Here is a 26,242-nt window from a genome sequence, read left to right as displayed (position 1 = left end):
TCGCAGACAATTATGCACAAATTTGATGATACATTACATGGACCAGGTGCACTTTGATGTTGTGTGTCATCATTTGAATTAAAGGGAAACACAATTTTTAATTTCAGTTGTCTTCAAAGTTTCAGTTTCGTTTCAAATTTTACAGAAACAAGTTCTATTTTTCAACTGAGCTGCAGACCCGTTCTTACCACGGACACTTTGCATTGCCAGAAGGAGCAGCGCCAAAGGAAACATTTTGTCAATCGTCCTTGCAACACATCCGAACACACGACTGAAATATTCGACAGTTCCCCTCCGTTACAATGTTCTGTGAAGCCAAGCACGGGTAGGTGGTTTGAAATCTATCGTCGACACTGTCAGAAGCAGCGAGGAAGAAAGTGAGAATTCATACCGACTCAAATTTACTGCCTTAGCCTATTGCTTCCTGGTTTAAAATAACCCAATGATCGGTTTTCAACGTACACAAGCTGTTATGATAACTGCAGATATGGTGTTCTATATAGCCCAACAATCTTGATTATGAATGTCGAGCTATTGTTGATTGACCGTTCATCGTGACTCATCGCATACATGTACATCTATTCATAACTTATTATGACTGGTAGCCCTGTCGTCTAACTACTGGTGTTGCAATTCTCAGTAAACGCAATGAACGGTTGAGCATTTCAACAGTCGGGGTGAACACACTGAATTAACTTCCTATATTGTGAATCAGGCTGTGAATCAGCCGCTTCATCCACTCGATTACACCGCTTCACCCTTAAGGGTATGATAATAATGGTTCCCGTGCACCCTTATCGTATCAGGTTATTCATAGGCCCTGATTGGCATATATCACAAAATGATCTCCATATTTACCAAGCCACACACAATGACTGCCGTGGTTATCTCCCTTCACCGACAGGTGCTGCATCTGTCGACCGCCATTGGGGATGTGTAAATGCTTTGTTCGGGAAGCTGACGAAAGTCATTGTTAAGCATGCCATAATATCGTTGTGTACAAAGGAGAACAGCAGAACATTTTAATAATGTGTGTAAATTAATGTTCAATTCTTCCCCGCCATGGAGGCGGGGAAGTATAAGGACAAGGTTAATTTTATAGCATGTATGTCGACATGTTGGTGTATTTGAAATTTCAAGCCATGCAGTTACCGAAACGAAACGAGGGGAAGATAATAATGGTATACTTGCACCAAAATCTTATCAGGTTATTCATTGGTCCTGATTGGCACACATCACAAAATGGTCTCCGAATAGACCTAGCCACACACATTAAGGCAGTCATGAGAGCACCTTTAGAATACAGTACCACAATTTCTCGTGAGGACGATCTCGGCCGTAGGTCACATGTCTCAAGACAAGCAACCAGTTTTTTTTTAGAATCCTTCGAACGCGAACCCGCGACCTTCGGATTGTTAGCCTGACAGCTAACCGACTGAGCTACGTCCACACTGTTAAACTTATTGCACATTTACCTGGTCATGCCTATGACGTTACGGACATGAACGAAAAGGGTCGAATAGGTGACGGACGCTTACGAAGGTTACGGGTAGGCATGGTGTCTCGTGACATTAGTCTACGGACACTTACGAATGGTCCCGATGCCATTTGGCACACTCGTCCCATTCCGTAATGTACAAGATACCGAGTGGAGAGGAATGAGCCAATATGCCGCGAACTGAAAACGGCTCCAGGTGTCAGACGTCAGACGTCTAACTCGCGAGTACGCACGAATGATATGGTATTTAATAATTCGTCGGGTGATTTTTGTGACAGAAAAGTGTAGTAGGGAACACTGTAAGGATGATGTTGATAATAGTAAGGAACGAGGGAGGAATAAGCATGACTAGTGACGACACAACGGTGAGTTCGCTTTTGAATCAGTATTGAAAAAATGTAGCCGGGGAAAGTGGCTTGTGTGAATGTTCCAGAACAGTTTCCAGTTGTCAAAATATTCTACTCAAAACCTTTTCATCCTTTTTACTCGACGTTTTTGTGTGAAGAATATTAGGAACAGTTATATAATCTATAATAGCCACTAAACGAGTACCTAACCCTAATGATCGTAAAGGGGTGGTTGATCGTAAAGGGGATCCAAGGGCTAAGGATAGAGTTCGGGGTAACCTACCCTAACACTGGCGACATTTGGATGTGTTCAGCGCCAATATAATATCCCTTATAAACTGCATTCTTGCGCATAATAATGAAAATTAATGAACCGAAAAAATAATATATGTATATTAGTTCCCATTAATAACCATTTATCTACTTGAATTACGAGAAAAACTAGCGCTTGCTCTAAATTGCGCCGCCGCAGGCTATAATCAGTAAACAAATATTCAAAACTCTCAACACCACAGGGCGTATTTAATGACATTACGTGTAGAGATGATAGCTCACTGGGAGGAGCTTATGCACACTCAATGACCCCTGACGTCACAGGGCATTGTTTCACCGGTGTGACTGGCGACAAAACACTACAAATACTACAAATTACGTCATAGGGTATGCTCACGTGTTTGAAAAGTTTGTGGTACTGTATTCTAGAGGTAGGCCTAGTCATGGTTATTTCCCTTTATCGACAGGTCCTGGATCTAATCTATGGACCGCCGTTGTGGATGTGTAAAGTCTTAGTCTGGGAAGCTGTCAAGAGTCATTGTTAAGAATGCTTTAACCACTCAGTTTTCATCCATTCACTTAAAATGAAAGAGTGAAAATTTTAATACTCTCACTGTTTTTTATCAGGACAAGACATACGTGTTCGTCATCTGCGTTACCTACAAAAAACGCAAAAGCCGCATACATAGGTCCTACGATTTTAAATTTGTGTCATTTACTTGGGGTAATTGCTAGCTAACTACAAAGAAAACGGGGGTATCGCTGGACGTGGGGGGCGGTTGTTGTCCTCCCTTTTCTGCTTGGGTACGTTCTTCCTCTCCTTGGTCTCAACCGAGGGTATGACCGAGCTGTTAATGTGGCAGTTTGGCATCGATTCCTTAGATGCACCAACCGAATATGGTTATCTTGTTGGCGTCTGCAAAGAGATAGAATTATGGTTCGATGAGTGAGTGAGTGAGTTTGGTTTAACGCCACTTTTAACAGTATTCAGTTATATCACCGCGTGTCAGTTTGATTTGGGAGGAAAGCCTGAAGTGATGCAGGTCTTAGACGTTTACTGACGAACACGGGTATGATGCTGCGAACCTAGACACATAATTAAGGCGAACCGAGATTCGAACCCACGATCATAGGTTTCTGGCGTGCCCAAGGGACGCAACTCTGCATTGCGAATTGCGGCGCCTTAGACGACTGGGCCACCCGTGCCCCCTTTTAAGATAAACATTAAAATGACAAGCAACTTTGTTTTGCACTAATCCTGTTTGCAGTATAGACGTTGATTTCAAAATAGACGTGTTCATTTGACAGATTTAATGATATGAAAATGGTATGTTTCTTTATGTGTGTAGTACCATTCCACAACTGGCAACACTCACTCACTCACTCACTCACTCACTCACTCACTCACTCCTGTTGCTCATCTGATATATTCCAACGACGTGGGTGGTTGTTAACGTTGTTAGCCATTCATTCAATCTCTCACTGGTACTGACGTGGGGCAAGAGGGTGAAAGTGATGTGTTTCCACAGTGTCCATTACACACCGGATGTGACAACTATAACTTTTCGCACCATTAAGACACGTGCCTTGAACTAGTACACCCGTGTTTATCAGTGTAAATACCATTTAGCACATAAACAAAATACACTTAAGTCCCTTTGTATCTAAAACACCATCTGAACACTCAACATGGAAGAAAACAAAAAAACCATTTTAAACAAAACTAATATAGCACTAGAATATGTGTAGAATATCAATCATGTTCATCATAACGTTTACATTCTATTGTAACAAACTCTAATCTAAACCCAAGCAGGGAAACTCATGTTCAATACGAAAACCGATCTTGAATCGCTCTTCAAGTGCTGCTGCATTAGATATTTTGTATACTTTTTGAATGAGAGTTAGTGAGTAAATTAGTTTGAAGTATTTTCAAACTGGTATTTGGCTTCAACGTTACGCCTGAGGGACGCTCCTGAGACGATGTAGACGATGTGGCCACTCATTACCAAGTTCATCATATATGGTCATAATAGTGAGTGAGTATGGTTTAACGCCGCTTTTAACAATATTCCAGGAATATTACACCAGAAATGGGCTTTGTATTCCATGTCTGGAATCGAACCCCACATGGGTAACACTGTACGAAGCCCATTTCTGGTGTCCCCATTTGTAATATTGCTGGAATATTGCCAAAAGCGGCACAGAACTGTTTACAGTTGAAACTGCCTCGAGTCGTATCTGAGAGTGAAGCGCGAGTAAAATAGGGGACTATGGGACATCTGCTTGAATTGTATACAGTGACAGCCGTCATGTGCATGTCTGGCGCTGAAGCTCCTCCGACTCTGTTGATCTTGTGTGTGAGGCCACATCAGTCCTCGTATATGTGTTTGGTCACTTCATTGATGTAGGTATAAGTTTCGTGCCAGTTAAACATTAAAACAAAAATTAAAGTAACGGATTAACCAATGGAATTACAAGATTCTTCTTCTATCCATGAGGTACAACAAACCTCATGGATAGAAGAGTGAGTGAGTGAGTTGGAATTAACGCCGCTTTTAACAGTATTCCAGTTATATCACGGCATGTCAACTTAATGTGGGAGGAAAGTCCGAAGTGATGCAGGTCTCAGACGTTTACCGCTTCGGTGAAACCCACGAGCACGGTTATGGTGCTGACAAACCTAGAAACATAATCGGGGCGAACCGGGATCATAGGTTTCTGGCGTGCCCAAGGACGCAACTCTGCACAGCGAATGGCGGCGCCTTAGACGACTGGGCCACCCGTGCCCCTCATGAATAGAAGAAGAATCTTTTAATTCTATTAGTAATTTCATTGGTTAATCCGTACAACGTGACGAACGATACCTTCCATTGTAGACCCCAGATCATGTGTTGGTTGGTTGGTTGGTTGGTTGGTTGTTTAACGCCGCACTCGGCAATATTCCAGCTACATGGCGGCAGTCTGTAAAAATCGAGTCTGGACCAGACAATCCAGTGATTAATATCATGAGCATCGATCCAATTGGGATCGATGACATGCATCAACCAAGTCAGCGAGCCTGACCATCCGATCCCGTTAGTCGCCTCTTACGACAAGCATAGTCGCTTTTACAGCAATCATTGGTTGCTGAAGACCTATTCTACATCGGATCTTCACGGGTCCCCAACTCATGTGACTAACACTAATCTCGAATATTGACTCGTCACAAGATCAGTATTGACCTGTCACGTGATGAATATTGACTCGTCTGGAAGTAAACAAGATACTGGTCCTATCATTTCTCGGTTCGTAGCACTCTCCTATCCAGAGTTCCATGCGGCCAGCGATGCGTCATATGTTACACAGTCCATTCAAAATATTGCATATGTTTTTCGTCTGTTTCATTTTTGACACGTCTACATATGGAGAATCTCACCCGAGTGTCTTTTGATATCAAATATATCAACACGAGTTGATAAAAGTGGAAAAATTCCGAGGCTTGCCGAGGATATTTGACACTTTTATCAACGAGTGTTGATATATTTGATATCAAAAGACACTCGGGTGAGATTTTATTTATCATCCAACATCATTCTTCCAACTTTTTCAAATTGTAGACAGTAATTAGCAGTGTTTTCAGTGTAAAAAGTACTGCTAACAGCTTCAGTAGCAGCGCCATTAGTCATGTCATTTGATTGTGACGTCATGGTAACCAGTGATGTCACAATGGTCTGCAAAGCATTGTGATGTAATATCTACAGTGTAGATATCGCTTGATCTCACCCAAGCGATATCTCCTGTAGGAGCCAGTTTTGGATGATAAATCAAGATAAACATGTCATAGAATGGTGAACTTTCATGGAGAAAATATCCTAAATCGTTAAAAACTATTTCCATTTGCGTAGTTGTCTGTTGTTTACATCGGTTGTACTCCACGTGCTGTTATCGAAGCCCTAGTGAGAGCTTGCGATACGGCCACTATAAATATATGTGTACAGATATATTGTCATGCACCTCGCTGTCGCAGTTATATATATATATGCACACAAAACTGCATGTAAAGCGCTCCGATAGACCTTGCATTAGACCAGTCTGTTCTGATTATAGAAGAAGCGTGTTCGTTTACAAACACGCCCGGTCACGTGATATGCAGATTTGCCTGTGGCAGTGGTGTGACGTCAAGTCACCACAATGTCGGAGTGTCGGCTCACAGCTAATATACTACAATGAAACAGGACGTTTAAAGACTTCATGAACTTTTAAGTGAATTTCGGTATAACAAAACGACTGATTATCTTGACAAGGTCAATATTCGAAACCAGGGACCCTCGGACCCGACCCATTCGGCTGCCTGACCGGGCCTCTGCCGGATCCTGTCAGACCATCTCAGAAGTAGGGTCCTCGGTTTCATGGTTTTGCATATTGCCCTGGTTAAGAGTAATTATTTGTATAATATTGATTGAGGCTGTTTATGTACGACATTGTAGTTCCAGCGATGACACGTATGATTATATTATTTTTCATATTTCGTATATCTGTATACCATAGTTCACCCTTCTTATCCTGTATGCTTACTCTGGACTTGCAGTGTGGAGAAATATGAAGTGAAGTGAGGTGAAATGGGGTTAACGTTGCGTCATATAAGATTCTTGCTCTTATATAGCGATGTGCATGCACGTGTGTGTGTGTGTGTGTGTGTGTGTGTGTGTGTCTGCTTGTACTAGTCTGGATTGATGCCGATTTATAATGCTAGCCCACTGTGATACCATGACGCAGTTTAACATGAATACCCCACTCAGACACAGTATACTGACTCCAAGCAGACCTTGTTTTAGCCCCTTAATAACGAGCGCCAGGGTTAAAACAAGTACCATCTTTTGACGTGTTTTGGTATGACGCAACCGGGGATCGAACCCAGAACCTTCCGCTATCTGGACGGACGCTCTACCACTAGACCACGGAGGCGGTCTGAGAAATATGAAGTATCGTGTGGTTATTATGAGCGGCTATTGAATGAACATTTTCACATGACTTCCTGTATTTTCATTAACGCCCCCATATTGCCATGTGGTCTTAACAATTGCGATACCATCTTCACATCTGCTGAGGTAGTTGGCAAAATGTCCTGTCATGTGGATTTCAGCATGCCTTAGAATCTCATCAGGGACCTTTACTTCACCTGTGGCGACTTACTGTATCGGTTGGTCAGGCTCGGTGACTTGCTTCATGCATGGCATCGTATCCCAATTTCATTGATTCATGCTCATGATGTCAATCACTGGACTGTCTTGCCCAGACTCGATTATTTACAGACCGCCGTCATATAGTTCGAATATATAAATAATGTGGAGTGCAAACAATTTTAAGTCTAAAGGAATAAATAGAAAACATAATTTGAGATTTCCACTTCTAATATAAAACAGTCCTTACAGCCTCGGACAGGCGCGAATTGTTGCACAGCTGTGGGAGCTACTCTGTATAACGACTTCGGGCACCGTTGCAACATTCATTTTTCATACATCAGGTGACAAATATCTGGCATGTTCATGTATATCTACATGTATATACTAAGTGTTTTCGAAATTATTCTTCTCCGTGAGAGTTACCTCCCTTATGGACTCATGTAGCCTGCACACTGTTCAAAAGTGCTAATATCTCGCTACACGGGAACTGGGTCAACTTTTTCCGCATAGCAATATGCTGCAGACCTGTTTCCGACCTTCTCGACAGGTAGAAATATCTGACACCTTCATGGATATGTACATGTATAGACGAAGTTTTAGGAAACCTTTTAAGAATCTATGTAGTTCCCCAATTCGCTCGGAAAACCTCCCCCTCCCCAGGCGTGTAATAAATGCCTGTGTTTACCGCTATTCAGGTACATGATGAATACCCTAAGAGGATCCTCAGTCTATGTTAAAGTATAGGAGTTGGTAGTCTTAGCGTTACACTTTGTGAAACGGGCCCCGGGAACGCAATGAATACCCTGATCTGTTGAGAGAGTTCACGCACCAGTATAATACATACCCACGATCGAATGACCACAGTGCAGGAAACTCACCTGAATGTAGACAATGATATCTGAAGGCCACAAACAAACGTCACACAGCAACGGCGGCATGTAAAAAATCCATGCAATCATGTGATCGATAAACAGGACAATCAAGTTATACCACAGCGCATATACTGATTATGCTGAAACTGAAAACGATATGTTCAATTTTATTTATTTTGAGGCTTATAAGTAAGGAAAAACGTTTAAGAAATATATTCGTTTAGCAAACATATTTTGGGGAGCAATTTTAATGTCTCGATATAAATATTTATTTAATAGCTGAGTCAGCATAACTGAGAAATGCTACTGAGTTCCTAAAGGACCTCTGGGTTTTCAGTCCACCAGCAGAACCATCAATCAAGTCAATAGGTAACGTCAACGCCAGAGAATAACTAGTCTCACTTATTCGTCGAAACAGTTTCCATTGTCGTGAAAGGCAAAATAGGGGTGAAAACTACAAATATGGATCACTGAAAATCAGTGAAAACATCAAGTGTTCGCGAAAAGGGCAGTCCTGGCCCGTCCAACCGGCAGCACCCGCCACTCGTTTTGCACAAAGGTGTGTGTTTGTTGCTTGAGGCCACATAGTACTTGTGCCATGCGACGGCAGCCTGTAATCCTCAATATCCTCGTTGTTAGCAAATGTCCCGTGGGGATCTGTGTTAGAATAGGTCCCCACCCCCTCATTGGTCATTGAGGAGGCGACATTGGATCGGGTGTCAGGCACAGTGACTTGACTGTCATAACAACTCGACAACATGGGACGATGATCATACCATCGACTACCCTACATACAGATTGTAAACAGTTTATAATATGTGTACACACTGTTTGAAGCAGGGATAGCTTTAGTTCCACATTTCCCAGTCAAAGGGCCAAAACTCGTTCGAGTTGGCACTTCACAGCTTGTTGAGGTGGCTGCGGTAATGTTCAGTGTCACCCTGATTTCCACAAACCGAAACCTTTTCCGAATATTAAATGCCAGCCCCTTTCTTGCAGTAATCTTTAAAAAACATATTAGCAACATATTTTGCACCTTATATTTTGTGCAACATTTGTCACCTTTTTATCCTTACTTGATAGTGTCAGTTGGATACAACAGAGGGGGAATAGAGGGTATTCATCTGGACATTTCTACTACATCATGAGAATGGGTTTATGAATGAGTGTCAAACAGGGATGAGACGAGGTGTTCACGGAAAGGTGATCGTATCCTGCCCAACAGGTGGCACCCATCACTAACATGCAAGTCTGTTGTTCACCTAAAACAATACAGCAACGTTTCCTATAAAGTTTTCTCGTTTTGGCTGGAAGGTTTTCTAGAAATTGCAGCTTCCCGTGGTATTTTATTGTCATAATCACATTTAATCAACCTATTTATATGTGCGTTTGATTTCATGTATTTGCATGACCTGTCAAAATTGAACCTGTTGGAACTTACAATACTACAGGTCCACATACTTTTGTCATTATAAAGCTTTTCACTGAAGACAAGTCCTTGTAACCAGTGACTTGGCAATGATAAGTCGTTATGAATATTCATAGGGGGTTTGGTACTGGATTATACAAGCTGAACGTTTGTACGACTCGACATTCCATTCATTCCATTAGTTTGTTGTACCCTGGTGTGTCCGAACCCCCGTAGCACGCTGGGGATAAGCCTACAGTGAATGTGTCTTACAAACGTGTTTATCATTTACCACAATTTGAAAACAAACAGAGATTAATGTAAAGTGATTGTTTATCCCCATTGCAAGGCGTCAATTTGTTGAAGCTCTGTGCATCATGTAATCTAAAGGTCAGTGTTGATAAACATTATGCGACGCCCTTTCCTTGTAAGGATTGAGCTTTTACAGAGATTGGCTAAATGATATTGCCATGAGGTGTATATTTGCTCAGCTGGACAACGCTGTAGTTAGGTACATGAGAGTTTATCAAAACATCATTGTCAAACAAAATTCAATATTTTACAATCCGAGATAATCTTTTTCCTTATCCAGACGAGGAAAATATATGCACATCAATACTGATTTTATGATACACCAGGAAAAAAATCGCTCCTGCCATCAATGATATCTTATCTGTAAAGAATTCAGAAGCATAAATAATGGTCAAATAAGTTTATTTTCACTATAACATAAACACACTAAACTCATGGTAACTTGGCAACTCAATGACGTACGAAAAGAAAACACCTGTTCCATTGTTCCCTGCATGCCCTGACTTCCAGTCAGTTCTGTATTTAGGCAGAAATATGAACGCGTTTGCATTGAATACTGATACAATGGTGAAAAGGGCGGTCGGGTAGCCTAGCGGTTAAAGCGTTCGCTCATCACGCCGAAAACCCGCGTTCAATTCCTGATATGGGTAGATTATGTGAAGCCCATTTCTGGTGTCCCCCGCCTTGATATCGCTATTGCTAAAAGCGGCGTCAAACCATACTCACTCACTCACTCACACTGGTGAAGAGGGTTTAAATTACGGGAGCCTCGGGGACCAGTCGTCTCGGGCGCAGCGTCACATTGGCATGCCAGAAACCTATGGTCATTGGTTCGAATCCCGATTATGTTTCTAGGTTGTCAGTACCATACCCGTGGCGTGAATTTCACTAAAGTTGCAAACGTCTCATACCTGCATCACTTTGGGCTATCCTCCAACGATGACACGCCGCGATATATAACGTGAATAATGTTCAAAGCAGCTTTGAACCCAACTCACTCAATTACAACGACATCGGACGACATAAAGCAACAGGCAGATTTAATTCCCCCTTTCAATGCCTTTCTGATATCATTTTTTGTAAAAGGGAATTCGTAATCTATTTCAATCCCTGCTGGTTGATAGGTAGAAGTTCGCATAATTTCACGTCACAAAATGTGTTTGTGTCAGAAAATATGACAAATTATGACATTAGGATATTAACTTTTATTTAATTGAAAAAGATATACAATAAAAAAGAAAATCAGAAATGTTTTCATAGAAATACTTATACATGAAAACTGAAAAAAGCACGAATTGTTCTTAAGCTGTTTCGATAATGGGATTTAGTAAAATTAATTGAAATGAAAATCATTTTGTGGAATAAAATCTGTGTGATTGATGAAAGATAAAATCAATAGTCTATACCCCTTCTCGATGTTCACAGGTTTGTTCTGCTGTCATATAAGTATGTCAGAAGACAACAGATACATGTATGTTATTGTGTCTCAATGTACGAAACTTCCTCTCAGTCAGCTTCCAATATCTTAACATTTTGTAAATACTCAACAAATCGCACTTCTAAGTCAGACTTGAAATACTACAAACATACAAAGCAAAAAAAACCCAAACATATATAACATAAAAATAAAAAAATAAATAAAATAAAAAATACATATTAACATTTCAAAAATAAAATAAAAGAATAAATGGATATTATGTATTTTTTCTTTTTATGTGTTGTTTCAAGACGAAAACAGCCGTATTGCAGATATATTACAGCGCTCCTGACCACACAAACCAACGGTTAATATACTTGGCATTGTCCAACGCCATCAGAATACGATTACAGAGCCTGACCATAAAATAAGTAAACTAACTTGAAAATAAAAGTATAACATAATCATAATTCTTTGAAAAAACACAAATTGAATTGAGCAAAACAAACAAAAAGGGCTCTGTAGCTCACCTAGGTATGTTGTCATTATTTAAATATTTCAACATAGAGAGCCACTATTGATGTTTGAATACTTGAATTTACACCACACCAAAATCCGAATGATATCAACAAAATATGACGCCATCATAAGGAGAAGCATTGGTGCCAAATGCAGTTGCCTCGGTCTGGCAAATTCTGAGAAGAACATGTTTACAGAACGAAAATGCCTTTTGAAAATTAAGAGCATGGTTAAAATGTAAAACAATATAAAAACGGAACAATATTTTCAGTTCCACTTTCTAAACATAAACCAAAATTCATTACATTTACAGCAACAATTGGTTCGTAATGACCATAAACAGTTTTATTCAGTGAGACTGGCTGACTGGCAGCTATAATGAGTTGGCTGTCTGAGGAGAAGATGTTTACCACGGATGATTTTGTGCCTTATATATTTTCATTTATGGCTGTTAGAAGTCATGTTTTATTTACGAACTTACCTACACATGATGATCGTCTCATCTGACAAGTTTTAGGATTCTTACCCTTTAAGTGTTGGAGAGAAAAGATTTTTAAATCAAATCCTGAACCCCAGTGTTATAACAAACACAAAGAAAAAGGTTTATGGATGGAAATTTCAAAGATAATTGAAATATAGAGAATAAAATTGAAATTCGAGTAATGGAAATAGACTTGAACTAACAAGAAAATAATCAAAATTACGAGAAAATAATCGAAGTAACACCAACAAACTCGAAGCGAAGACAAAACAATCGAAATAACGACAAAATAATCAATATCTAAAAATAATCATCACAACAAGAATTCAATAGAAAATTTCGAAATAAACTTAAAGAGGAAGAAAATATTCCAAGTAACGCGAAAAAAGGCGTTATTTCGAGAAATAACGAAAAGCAATCACGAAAAAATAACAGAAGTAACAAGAATGAACTTAATGATTAATTGAAAATATGAGATATTTCGACTTAATTTTTTTAATGCAACCAACGTGGCACTATCAGGCTTTCGTAGGTTTCAACTTCTGGTTTCGATTATTACATAAACTCAAAATTTGGAGTTTATTTTCTTTACTTCGATTATTTTATCGTTATTTCGACTATGTTCTCGAAATTTTGAATTTTTAAAGTAAACTTGAAATAACGAGAAATGACTCATAACTTCGAGGAAACAATTGACATAACGAGAATAAAATAGAAATTTCGAGTGTTTGCAATAGCTTGAAACTATAATTGAAAATTTGTAAGGACGAAATGTTAATTTAATCAATGAGAAAAACCTCGAGGCAACGAGAAAATAATCGAAATAACGAGACATTAAACGAATTAAAATTTGATATAGAGTGGAAATAGCGAGAAAATATTCGAAGTAAAGAAATTTAGTTAAAAAAATAAACTAATGCTTCCAAATTGGCATCATAGGCCTTCGTAGGTTTCAACTTAATAAATCTTCCAGTTTCAGAGGAGATGTCGACAATATAATGTTAACAAAAAATCGCACGTCAACGCTCCTCGTCATACATATACGCTCACATGACTTTCAGTCAAGTTAGCTGAACAGATATTGAAAACTGAACTTCTATTTTTGCTTGTTGTCTGCCCTGTCGCTGATATCAAGAGGATTGTCGTAGAACTGTTCTGGGCTGTTTTTTCTTTCTAGCTCCATGTATGTGTTACTGATCTGGGAAATGGGAGCATTCAGAGAACTATCTGCGGGTGTCGATGGAGGGGGCTGACGCGGTCTCTGAATATCTTCGAATGATTTCATCTTTCTGCGTCTGAAGAAAAGAGGATGTCTTTCAAAATGGCAGGTAATAACCATTTTCACTTTCGTATTATTTTCAATATATCCCCAATAAGAGAACAATGCCGATCATGATGTTATGGTTTTATTGTACGTGGTTAATCATACAAAAGGGAAACGGCATCGTAGTTGTATAAGGCTCTACCAAGGTTTGTTGTGGGTTCCTTTCCAAGACGTCTCCGAACGCGATTGTTTCAGTCTGCCTACTTTGTGTCTCACTCCCATACCACACACCACACAGACAACCGCAGCAGGATGCAATACTTACACATAGAGAACATGTCCAATGAAACCGACCAGCAGGGACACAATGATCACCCCACAACACACTCCCACAATCATTGCAGCGTCTGGAAACATATAACAAATCAATACCACAAACTAAACTTAGGAAACTTATTAGTTATCCGTCACCAAAAGTCTCTTGAAATACCATTTAAACTTTTTGAAGAAAGGACAATAACAGATGTAAACTAAATGTATCGAAAAATATTACTAAATATTTTTACTTTCCATTTCATTGATGTCAGATATATTTGAAGATGGTGGTTTCACAAAAACATTTGTGGGATTTTCCTCGCGCATCAAGTTGACACTCGATGACACTGCAATACTGTGCGTTAAGCCAAAATCACTCACTATATCATAGAATGGATAATGGTTGTCTTATTTGCAGATAGTTGGAGGCATGAAAAACGCAATACTAATTTATTATTGCTCAAATAGCACACGTAAAAAAGGGTCCATGTGATTGTCAGTGTGTGGCACAATAAGTCAAACACACTCCATGGACATTATAGAAACGTAACGATCCATTACTTTGTAGGTGCATATTATGCACTTGACAAAAAGAGGCAACGACTTATCGAAATGGAGAGGAGACATGCAAATGGTTGAATTTCGAAAGTATTCAGTTCATGTTGGTTATTTGCATGTCGATTGCTCCATGTTTGCACCAAAGTGGTCACCCAGTCCAATGACTCGCATCAACGTGTTCCTGAAGGATTCACCTTGACTTAACATTGTGCACAAGCACCAGCTCAATTGTAAAAGCATAAATTAATACAAATTGGTCTTACTCTCAAGTTGCGTTTTTTTATAGTTAAATACAATACTTGTACATTCACAAAAGAACTACTTATACAAGTCACTTACTGACTAGCGGACTTTGGAGTGGAGTTTGACCACTAATCGTTGACGTCGCCCCTGAAAACATGAGGAAATATTAATGACTCCCAATACAAATGAAGACAAAATGTTTCTAATTCCTCGTCCGAATAAAACATCATCGAATCGGGGATGAAACATAAATAGAAGACAAGTGCCAGATGTTTTATCAATCGTTGATTATTCATCGTAGTAAAAGGAATATCTAGTATGTACAAACACATTCGGATATTCCTGTACACGACTATGTAAATATACATGCATGGCTCAACTTTAGAGGCATTGATATTATGGCTTACTTACGTGTATGATCTGGAGATTTAAAACTGAAGCCTCCATTGTCGATGTAATAATTACTGTATCCCAGGACACTGAAGGAGGTGTTTGAGTGGATGAACGTTGAGGAACCAACTGTGCTTGTTCCTACTTTAAATCTTGTCCTTGGGATTGGTGTCCAGTCCACGTGAATATTGTTCACTGTAGATCCGTAGCGACGTTCAACGTGCACGTTGTTACTTCCTTTATCTGTCAGTATTTGTAAAGTAACACCATAGATTAGTGTACTTTGTTTTGTGTGGTATTTAACGGGTGATAAGACAGTGAACAAACCTTGCTTGAAGTACCGACTTGGCCCTGGCCCGAAATACCCGCTTGGCCCTGCAACTGTACACAGTGTTGTCATAACTGGATGTGTGGTGTTGAAGTAGAGATGCGTACGAGGTCCATATCGCTTTTTGTACACCCGTGTATCACCAACAGATACTGTAGAGCCGCCATTGAACCTGATCTGAGTGTCACTGTGGTCGGTGACGACCTGAAGCTGGTATGGCAGGGAACTGTGATACTGTTCCAGAATATTATTATGAATTGCAACAACATATTCATGTCCATGATGGATGTTTGGGAGAAGTTGTTGATACGCAATGAGACGAGTGTAAGAAGCAGCTGTATATGTCGCACCGTAGACGGCAATAGTCTCTTCGGCAGCTACTACTGTTCCAGTGAGATCAGATGAACTGTTGATTGTGAAAGTTTGGTACTCCATCAGTGTGACACTGAGCGTGTCTCCATTACTGTACATTTTGTTGTCATAGGTTATGTTACCATCCAGTCTAAATGTGATGTCTACATTCGTCTTCTTGCTGTGTGTGGCAATCACCATCAATGAGACGTAGCCACCAGAAGGATGGCAAGAGGACATGACGTATTTTGTCCCTAAAGCAGAGATGAGGAGCGGAGAGAAAAGAGTGGAGCCGCTCAGTCCTCTGATCTGAATATCAATACTTTTTACATGGACAAGGATAGTTTTATTTTGAATACCATTTGTTGTGTTTACAGAATATTGGGAGTAGAAATTGTCAGTGTTGAATGGTTTGAGTTGTCGAGACCAGATCTTCCCTGTGTACGGATCTTGTACCTGCCATTGTCCTCCTTCCTCTCCAGCCGATGCACGTATCTCAGGGCTGTGTGGAAAGCTTGCCAGAGCCATCAGGTATGTTCGTCCTAATCAAGAAAAACAGGAAGTGTAGTCAATTATCACTTCTAATGTAAACTGTGGTAGAATAGCTTTTCATATGCATTTGCAGTTTTTTAGTACCCTTGGTACTATCTTTCTTTGACTCGCATCCAATCATCACAAGATGTTACATGCAAAGTGCACAGTTGTTATTAGGATTAAAGTGTTTCATTGAAAACATCACGACATATTTGATTTGCTGGAGATTACAGAGATCAGTGAAACTGTCTCATAGTGAACCGCAAAAGAAACGTCACCCCAAGTTACATTGCATAAAAAAGTATATATTAAATATCTGGGTAATTTTTTGTCAAAGTTTGTGAAATTTAACATTACCATGTCCGGAAAAATGAAATTTGATGATAAAAACACAAAGCAGATGACAATAAAACAGATCGCCAAAACGCATCTATGCAACGGCCATAGTAAACCGATGCACGTGAGTTCCGTGCAAATTGAAATGTACATGTGTTAACCCATTTCTTGCCCTATAAAAATCCACCCAGATTGGATAACATTCATTCGTTATTGAATTGCTACCACATGCCAAGATTGACAAGAAATCAGCGACGTCAAGCCCTTGGATGATTGCAAGTTGCACAAACCGCCCGGGAAGTAGCCAATGCATTTCAAGTCCACGTAAGATGAGTGAACGAGTTGGATTCAACTTTTAACAGTTTTCCAGTTATATAGCAGCGGGTGAACTTAATGTGGGAGGAAAGCCTGAAGTGATGCAGGTCTCAGACGTTTACCACTTCGGTGAAACCCACAAGCACGGGTATGGTGCTGACAAACCTAGAAACATAATCAGGGCGAACCGGGATTCGAACCCACAATCATATGTAGCTGATGTGCCCAAGGGATGCAACAATGCAGCACCTTAGACGACTGTGCCACGTAAGGACCATATACAGGCTCCAGCAAGGATATCAGACCACTAACACTACAGATGACAGACCACGTAGTGGAAGACCAAGGGTCACCACCTGACGTCAGGATCGTCACATTGTGGGACAGCATCTTCAAGATCGCTTTGTTACTGCCGCGGAAACTGCTGGACAGACCGTAGGGACACACCAGCAACACATTAGTGCGGATACCGTGCGTCGACGATTGACGAGCAGACACATCCACTTTCACAGGCCACACCGAGGACCCATTCTGACACCACGTAAAGGCCGCGACCGTCTGCAGGTGGGCAACACAGCACCAGCATTGGCGCCACCAGCATTGGGGAAGAGTCCACTTCTCAGACAAGAGCCGTTACTGTATCTCAATAGAGAGAGAGAGAGAGAGAGAGAGAGAGAGAGAGAGAGAGAGAGTCTGGCAACGCTGCGGGGAGCGTTATTCGGATGCTTGTGTTGTTGAGAGAGACTCGTTGGGTGGTCTGAGCATCATAGTGTGGGGTGGAATTGGTCTTGCATCGAGGGTTGGCGCTGTGGTCTTCAAGAACATCGGTCCAGGGAGAGGCAAGGGTGTCACAGCAGCTCGGTACAATGATCAAGTCTTGAGACCAAACGCCATACCTCATTTGGCACTTTGCAACAGCCACGATTTTCAGCATGATAACGCCTGTGCCCACACTGCGAGAGCAACAAGAGACTTCCTCCAGCAGAATGGCATCAGAACCATGCAGAGGCCTGCCCTCAGTCCTGATGTAAATCCCATTGAGCACCTGTGGGACAAGATTCAAAGACGGCTGAATGACGTCCGACCAAGGCCGACAACTGCAGCTGAACTGTGTCAGGCGTTCCTCAGAGTGTGGGCTCAAGTGCCTATTGCCTTCATCTACCGCCTCATCCATTCCATGTATCGACGATGCACGGCAATCATCAATGCACATGGCGGACACATAAAAAAACTGACTTGTGATGCCATTTTCTCAGAGACTAGCCTTGTGTTTCACTTTAAGAACATTTGACACTTAATTTCAACCTTGCTGATCAATTTTGCCAAGTTTCATCTTTTTAGTATGTCTCAAAGTATGTTTACAGCGTTTGGACAAATAAGTGACGTTTCTTTTGCGGTTAGATCGATGCAAAAAGGTTCAGAGTGACAAAAACACTATACAAAAGACTATGACAAGTGCTTCAGCTTGAGGGGCATTTCGCGTCTACAACTGAACATGCTCTTTCCTCAAAGCTTTCAAGAAGTTTTATGGTACAAATGTGAAAGACATTTCCAAACTAGACGTTTTAATTCAAAAATTGATGTCCGCTGCAATTCACCATTTTGACCTCATGATCCTGTTTGTTTGACAGAGGAGGAACAGAGGCTTCTGTATGATTATGGGAAGGGGTTTGTCGCAATATTTTTAAGTGAATGAAAGTGACACCAAATAACAATAATCATGCATAATATCAGCTAAAAGAGTCAATGGTACGATTCCGGCGATATCAGAAGCATATGTTTATGTATGACTACCACATAGTGATGACACGTGGTTGTTTCAATAGCTTGTGGGGGTGTAAAGCCCACATCAAAGCAAGAGAGTGAGATAGAGCTAGGTTCGCCAGTCAGCCATTTACTAACGGAAGTGTATAGTACAGTAAAATCCGGACAGGCCATAGCTCCATGCAGGGCACCGTTAACCGGGCCGTGACAGATATTGTAACATCCTCCCCTTTTTGAAAAGCTTTAAACTTTAACGTAGAACAGGAGCAAATAAAGCATCACTTGTACAAGTGATTAATACAATGATTAAGATTACCATGAAAGGTAATGAACTTATTAAGTTATTACTTCTTAACTGAAGAGCTTATTCACCAAAGATTAACACAAGTTACAGTCTTTTGCAAATTCTTGAACGCTGAACACAATTATCAATTAACAATCAATTTGAACAGGAACATCAGGTCTTTGATCTACTTCATGGACACCTCAAAGTCTTTGAGGTAGGCAGGCGTCTTGCTGTGTCTGGTAGATCATCTCGGGTTGCCTGGAACTTCAGGTACAGGTATTACCTTAGATTTGGGTCTGCTCGTCTCATGTACTGAGACAGGGTCAGGTGACTTCACATTTGTTAAGTGTTGAGTCACAGGTGTAACATCTGGTCTTACACCTGTCTCCGCTGCAGGAATCAGCTTTGGGTAGGAGTAGGAGGGTTGGTCTCGCTTGATTCAAGTGTACTCTATTTCTTCTGTTGGAACCATTCTCACCCTCGATTTCATAAGAGCGTTTGTCAAGTCGTTTATTCACAGTTCCTTTCTCCCACTCTTTCTGTCTTAGTCGATAGGGTTTCATGTGTCCCATATCTCCGATCTCCAAGGGAGATAAGGACTGAGATCTTTTTCTCTAGGCACTCTCTATTGATCTGCGATCATTCAGGTAGTCACTGTGTTTTCCAGGCATCAGCAGTTCTTCTGACATTGGCATTTGTGATCTAGTCCGTCGACGGAACAACTTCTGGGTCGGACTAGTCCCCGAGTCGGAGTATTCCGAAGTCTGAGTAAACAGAGATAGGGATCCATCTTAGAACTCTTGCACTTGCTCATCATTGTTTTGGCTGCTTTCACGCCCGATTCTGCTTAGCCGTTGGTGTTTGGATGTCTAAGAGGACTGGTACAACGTACAATGTCCCATACTTTTGTGAATGAGGAGAACTCTTCACTCACAAACTGTGGACCATTATCAGAGATGAGCTGGTTTGGAATGCCATGTCTTGAGCAGTGTATTTTCAGTGCCTTAATCACAGCTAAGGAGTTAGTTTTCGAAGATAATCAACTTCCCAGAATCCACTGAAGTAATCAATGGTAAGAAGGTATTCACGATCCCCAAACGTGAACAGATCTGTCCCTACTATCTCCCACGGATAGTTGGCTTCAATACTCATCAGAGATTCCTTCTGTTGAGCTCTGCTATATGTCTGACAGGCTTCACAAGATTCTGTGATCTGCTTGATCTGGTCGGTCATGCAAGGCCAATACACACACTCTCGAGCTCTTCTTAGCATACTTTCTTTCCCGAGATGAGATGAATGGAGGAGAGATTTGACTTGTGTTCTCATGTTTTCAGGTAGAATGATGCGTTCTCCTTTGAACTCTAGACCATCATGCACAGTGTATTCATCACTTGTAGAGCAGTATGTAGCAAGTGATTCAGGTAATTCTTTCTTATTTTCAGGCCATCCCCTTAGGATTACAGACTTGAGAATGTTCATTGTCTCGTCTGCTCGTGTTGCGTTACGCAATTCTTCTAGTTTTTCAGGACTGACTCTCAGATGTCTGACTGCATTCACCGCTGAGAACGTGTCGGGTTTACTGGAACGTGTGATTGAGTTGATGTATGCTCTGGAGAGCATATCCGACAGGTACATCTGTTTTCCTGGTCTGTACACAACATCTATGTCGTACTGAAGGAGATTCAACATCATGGACTGAAGTCGTTTGGGTGCCTTGTACAGAGGTTTTCGAAGAATAGCCTCGAGAGGTTTGTGGTCTGAATGTACGATTGTTGGTCTGCCAAAAGTATACGGGTGCAACTTCTCCAGGGTGAAGACAATGGCAAGACACTCTTTATCGATCTGAGCATAACCACATTCAGTATCAGACAGTGCTCTACTAGCATACGCTAGCGGTCTTTTTTGTTGTAACAATGCTGCACCCAGTCCCTTGCTTGAAGCGTCACATTCGATGTGTAGCTCCTCTAGAGGATCATAGTACCTCAACACAGGTGCCTCAGTCAGAAGTTGCTTGATCTCTGTCATAGTGGTGTCTTGTTCATCAGTCCACTCCCACCTAACTTCTTGGTGAGTGAGTCTTCTTATTGGTTCCATGACATCAGACAATCGTGGGAGAAGCTTAGCGAGATAGTTGACAGTTCCTTGAAGGCGTCGAACTGCTTCAACATCAGTCGGAGTCTCCATTTCCAGGATTGCTTTGACTTTCTTTTTGTCTGGTTTCAGTCCATTTGCAGTGATATCATGACCCAGGAATTCAATATGAAAGGTGTTATAACCGTGGTAAGGTAACTGCTCTCTTCATCCAGTACGCAGTGCCAGTAACCATGGGTTAGATCAACTTTGCTAAACTCTCTGGCTTTAGCAATCTCTGGCAGTGCATCTTCTATAGTCGGTAACGGGTATCTTTCCCTTTGGAGAGCTTCATTAAGAGATTTGGGGTCAACACATACCCTCAATTGACCAGTTTTCTTCACCTGGACTGATATTTGGGAACACCACTCTGTGGGCTCAGTAACAGGTGTCAGTATGCCAAGCTTGACCAGCCGGTCGAGTTCTTCCTTCAGCTTGGGCTTCACAGCAATAGGAACTTTTCTTGGTGGGCACTGAGACGGCATAATACCTTCCTTCACATGTAGGTGAACTACTCCTGGAAAACTACCTTTGAAGCTTTTGCTGAAAACATCATTAAAGTTTGACAGCATGGTATCTGTGGTGATGTTGTTGATTTGTTGAAAGTTGCGGTAGTTGACAGTGATCAGCTGCATTTGCTCTGCTGATTTCCTGCTAAGAAGTGGTGTCAAGTTTTCTTTGATGACATGAAATTTGATGTCATATGTCATCTTGTTTTCTGGGTTGGTGATCTTCATGATACACTTTCCTAGTGGCTTTGTGAGAGTTTGATTGTACATTCTCAATTGTGTTTCACTGTCCTGTAATGCACATTTCACAAACTTGACAGGGATAATGTTCACTGTTGAGCCACAGTCAACTTGGAATGTCACTGTTTTCTTGTCATCAACAATCATATTCGCTAAGATAAGATCTGTATCTGGTGTGTTAACTTTGTTAACAACTGTCTGTATTTCTGAGAGAGTAAATACATAGCCATCTTCTGATACATATCTATTGTAAGAGCAATCATCTTGGACTTGTACCCCATGGACAGGTTTCTGGCCGAATGTGCAACATATGTCAAAGTGGTTTTGTCTCTTGCTTAACTTACACGTCTTTCCCCATGCTGGCCAAAGTTCTTTGCGAAATACATGTTCTCTACCACAAAACTTGCAGGTGTTTAGTCGTGGCTGTTGTCCCTGGTAAGTATTTGACCTTTGACTGTTGTGTGTACCTCTGTAAGCAGGTTTGGGGTTATTGTGTTGTTTGTTTTCTCTGTGATGTTTTGACGTGTGGTGTTTGTCTTGTGACTTTGTTTACTTCACCAGATTGTGCTGCTGTTATTACTTTCAACTGAGATGCTGTGTTTTCATGACTTCGACAAATGTCTATGCATTTTGCAAGTGTCAGGTTGCGCTCCTGCAGTAAGCGTTTACGATAGATATGCCCAGAACAATTCTGTCCCTAGTAAGAGAGTCTCTAAGGCAATTACAAAAGTTGCAAGTTTTCACAAGCTGCTTAATAGTTGCTACATAAGTATCAACATTCTCATTTGGTTGCTGAGTTCTAGTATTAAACTTTTATCTTTCAAAAGTCTCATTGCTTTCTCCAAGAATGTGTGAATCAATCTTCTCAATAATGTTCCTTACAGAGTCAGTTTCTGAAGGATCACATGAGTTGTAGATTTGTAGTCCTTCTACTCCCATAGTAGAAATTAAGTAAGATCTGAAGATATTCATATTACAAGTTTCATCACTCTTACCGGTGATTACACAGTAATGGCCCCACATTTGTTTCCATAATGTCCAGTTTTTAACAGGATCATCCCCTAATTTCAGAGGTTCAGGCAGTCTAATATGACTCGCATCATTGACAGTAGTCGCCATGTTTTGACTAGACTGAGCTTCCGTAGATTCGTCAGATGACATTTTCAAATCAGAGTTAGAATTCATTTTATTGACTTGAATTTAAATGTTTCAAGTAAGATAAAGATAACATATACAGTTTATGTCAATAATCCAGTCAGATTCAATCAGTATTTACCACTTGAGCCTTGAATATGCAACACACTCGATCCACGTGGTTTTTTCTACACACGGTAAACCGGCGGTGTGAATTTGAGTTAGTTCGGCACAGAGAGTCATTTGTCAATGAAAAGTAGGGTTAAACACAAACCATACAGTAAGTAAGATAGTTCTTTTCCGCTGCCACCATGTTTCAATAGCTTGTGGGGGTGTAAAGCCCACATCAAAGCAAGAGAGTGAGAGAGAGCTAGGTTCGGCAGTCCGCCATTTACTGACGGAAGTGTATAGTACAGTAAAATCCAGACAGGCCATAGCTCCATGCAGGGCACCGTTAACCGGGCCGTGCCAGATATTGTAACAGTGGTGTTCGCGAAAAAGGTCGGTGTACCCCCCCCCCCCCCCACCCCCCCCCCCCCCCCCCCCCCACCCCCCACCACACACACACACACACACACACACACACCCGTGGCACCCATCATAAACACATACAACTGCAAGTCAATTATTCACCTGAGCAAACACCGGAACATATTTTAGTAGTAGTCAAAATAAGGAATTGCATTGGACATTTTCATGAAACTTAATACATACCTCTGAAAGGTTTTGTTGCTGCTTCTTCCAATAACAAGTTGTAGTGGTAAAAGTAACAGGGATTTGATCCAATTTTATACCTCAGGATAGTAAAAGGGTGGTCAGAGGAAAAGGAGGCATAAAAAAAGGATCTTGCAGATGTAACAGTTCCTATTTTGTAGCCACTGCCTGATATTTCCTCCCAGTCAACTGCAATCTGATATTGGTTCTTTTTCTGTATCACAACGGAAGCTCTCTTCTGGGTACAAATCTTGAGACCAAAAGAAGATCCCAGATGTGGCACAAATCCGACGGTGTGATTGACATATGAATATACAGGTGGAATAGTAGCAAAGACACTTTTCAGACCATCTCCTCTGATTAGAGTCACCATAACAGGTCGCGTGGCACTTATATGAAGACTGTTTTGACCGTAATGTAGTTGCTGATAGAAACGTTTCTCACCAAGGGGAATTGCTGCGCCACTATTGAACTTGATCTGCGTGTCACGTTGCTCTGTGATCACCTGAAGTTGACTATATCTTGCTATATCAACAACAACAAATTCTTGGCCATAATGTTTGACAGGAAGTAGTTGATCATATGCTGTATATGTGTTGTTGTAAATTATCCCAGAATAGACGGCTACGCTGTCGCTCGCACTGATCACTGTTCCATTGATATCATACTGGGTGAGTATCGTCAGTGCTTGATAGGTATCAAGGCCAATGGAAACACTATCGCCGTCACTGTAGTATTGACCGTTGATGTTTACTGAATACCCTTGTACAATTCTCAAATTGATCTCCACATCGGTGCTTTGGTTGTGTGTTGCCACCACAAGTAGTTTCTGATACTTCCCAGTATACTTACTATCAGATGGCACTATGTACTTGGTTCCTAGGGCAGATATTGGTAGGGGAGAGAACCTACTTTCGCCACCTACTGCTATTACCATATCAGCATCGCTGGCACTTATAATGATGGTCTTGGGTTCAATAGCACTTCCAATCTTCATTTTTTCATGAATTTCCACTGAGCTTGAACCGAATGATCCACATTGTATTGATGTTCCATATGCGAAGTGAGGATACTGTACCTGTAATAGACCCCCAGTCTCTCCAGCTATTGCATTAACATAGGTGTTTCTCGTCTTGTATGCCATAACTGCCAAGAAGTCTTCACCTGTTGAAGTTACAACAAGATTACAAAGCCGTGTATATTCCAACCATCCTGTACAGAAGGAGGTGTTCAAACAACCAATAAAGGATAAAACGAAGTCAGATAAAATAAAATATGTGTAACCAACACGCTTGTAATAAATAACCCGATGTGACTACAGGATAGAATTGGTCCCAGCTTGGGGATCTACAATAGGTAAGGATCAGTGGCTTGGTTGATGGTGATCCATCGTTCCCCGAGGGCATGGGTTTGCCTGGTCCAGATTCGATTAGGTACAGGCTGCTGTGATATTTATTAATGTATGCTGACTGCGGTGGTAAACAACATTAATTCACTGTCAAAACCAAATTTTTTTGGGACACAAGGAAGCAAACAAACAAGGATGTTTGACCAGATAAGACACAGAGGGAAGAAAAAATCAAAATACGACTTCGGAAATGTCTAATAACTATATAATATTATTACATGACCAAGTCACTACGTGTATTAAAAGGAAGGCATGCCAGATATGGGAGTGTATCTAGATAAATAGGGCACAATTACATGACAGAGTCGCGATCCTCCCAATTGATCTTAAATTAGATGATGTCAACACCAGGGAACATCGAGTCTCGATTATCTGCCGTAACACATTCCACCGGGCTCTTTAAAGGCAAAAAACAGTGATGACACCAGGCTTACTCGAAAAGGGCACGCATGTCCTGTCCTGCCAGTAGCACCCGCCATAAAATTTCCACAACAAACACGTTTCAGCTGGCACATGTCCAACTAGATATTTCCTTGCCTGATTTTTCTTTTCAAAAGATCCAAAGTGCTTTGTCTCTTTTGGCTTATTCCCTGAAGATAGCCTAGTGGTTAAAGCGTTCGCTCGTCACGCCGAAGACCCGGGTTCGATTCCCGACATGGGTACAATGTGTGAAGCCCATTTCTGGTGTCCCCCGCCGTGATATTGCTGGAATAATGCTAAAAGCGGCGTAAAACCATATTCACTCACTCACTCACTATTCCCTGAAGATAATATTGTAAACATTTAATTCTCTATACATTTTGGGACAAGGATAAGACTCGTGTATGACCACTTATTCACAGTGTCAAATATTTGTGTCTGTCCTGAGGCATCATAATCGACTCTCACTTTCGGCAATTTTTGACGATATTTCGAAAACAAATTAGTTTAGGTCTCAGACAACTTTCTTTAATATCAGCTGTGTTTCATCATTTTGTCTTCAGAAATAAGTTCCATTTTTCAAATGTGCTACTGGCCCGTACTTACCACTGACACAATGCACTGCCAGAAGGAGCAGCGCCAAAGGAAAAATCTTGTCAATCATCCTTGCATCAAAGGGACGAAATTCGACAGCTCTCCCCAGTTACAATG

The 26,242-nt window shown here is 41.0% G+C and overlaps 1 pseudogene; it reads right to left on the bottom strand.

Annotated features, from left to right (window-relative positions):
- Window positions 1-13,388: 13,388 nt before the first annotated feature.
- On the bottom strand, window positions 13,389-26,195 carry LOC139476940 (uncharacterized; annotated as a pseudogene).
- Between the last annotated feature and the right edge of the window lie 47 nt (window positions 26,196-26,242).

Source organism: Haliotis cracherodii, unplaced genomic scaffold (assembly GCF_022045235.1).
Source record: "Haliotis cracherodii isolate W230 unplaced genomic scaffold, xgHalCrac1.p SCAF_30, whole genome shotgun sequence".
Lineage (NCBI taxonomy): Eukaryota > Metazoa > Mollusca > Gastropoda > Lepetellida > Haliotidae > Haliotis > Haliotis cracherodii.
Note: the sequence above shows the minus strand (reverse complement) of the source record. Positions and strands in the feature narration are given on the sequence as shown.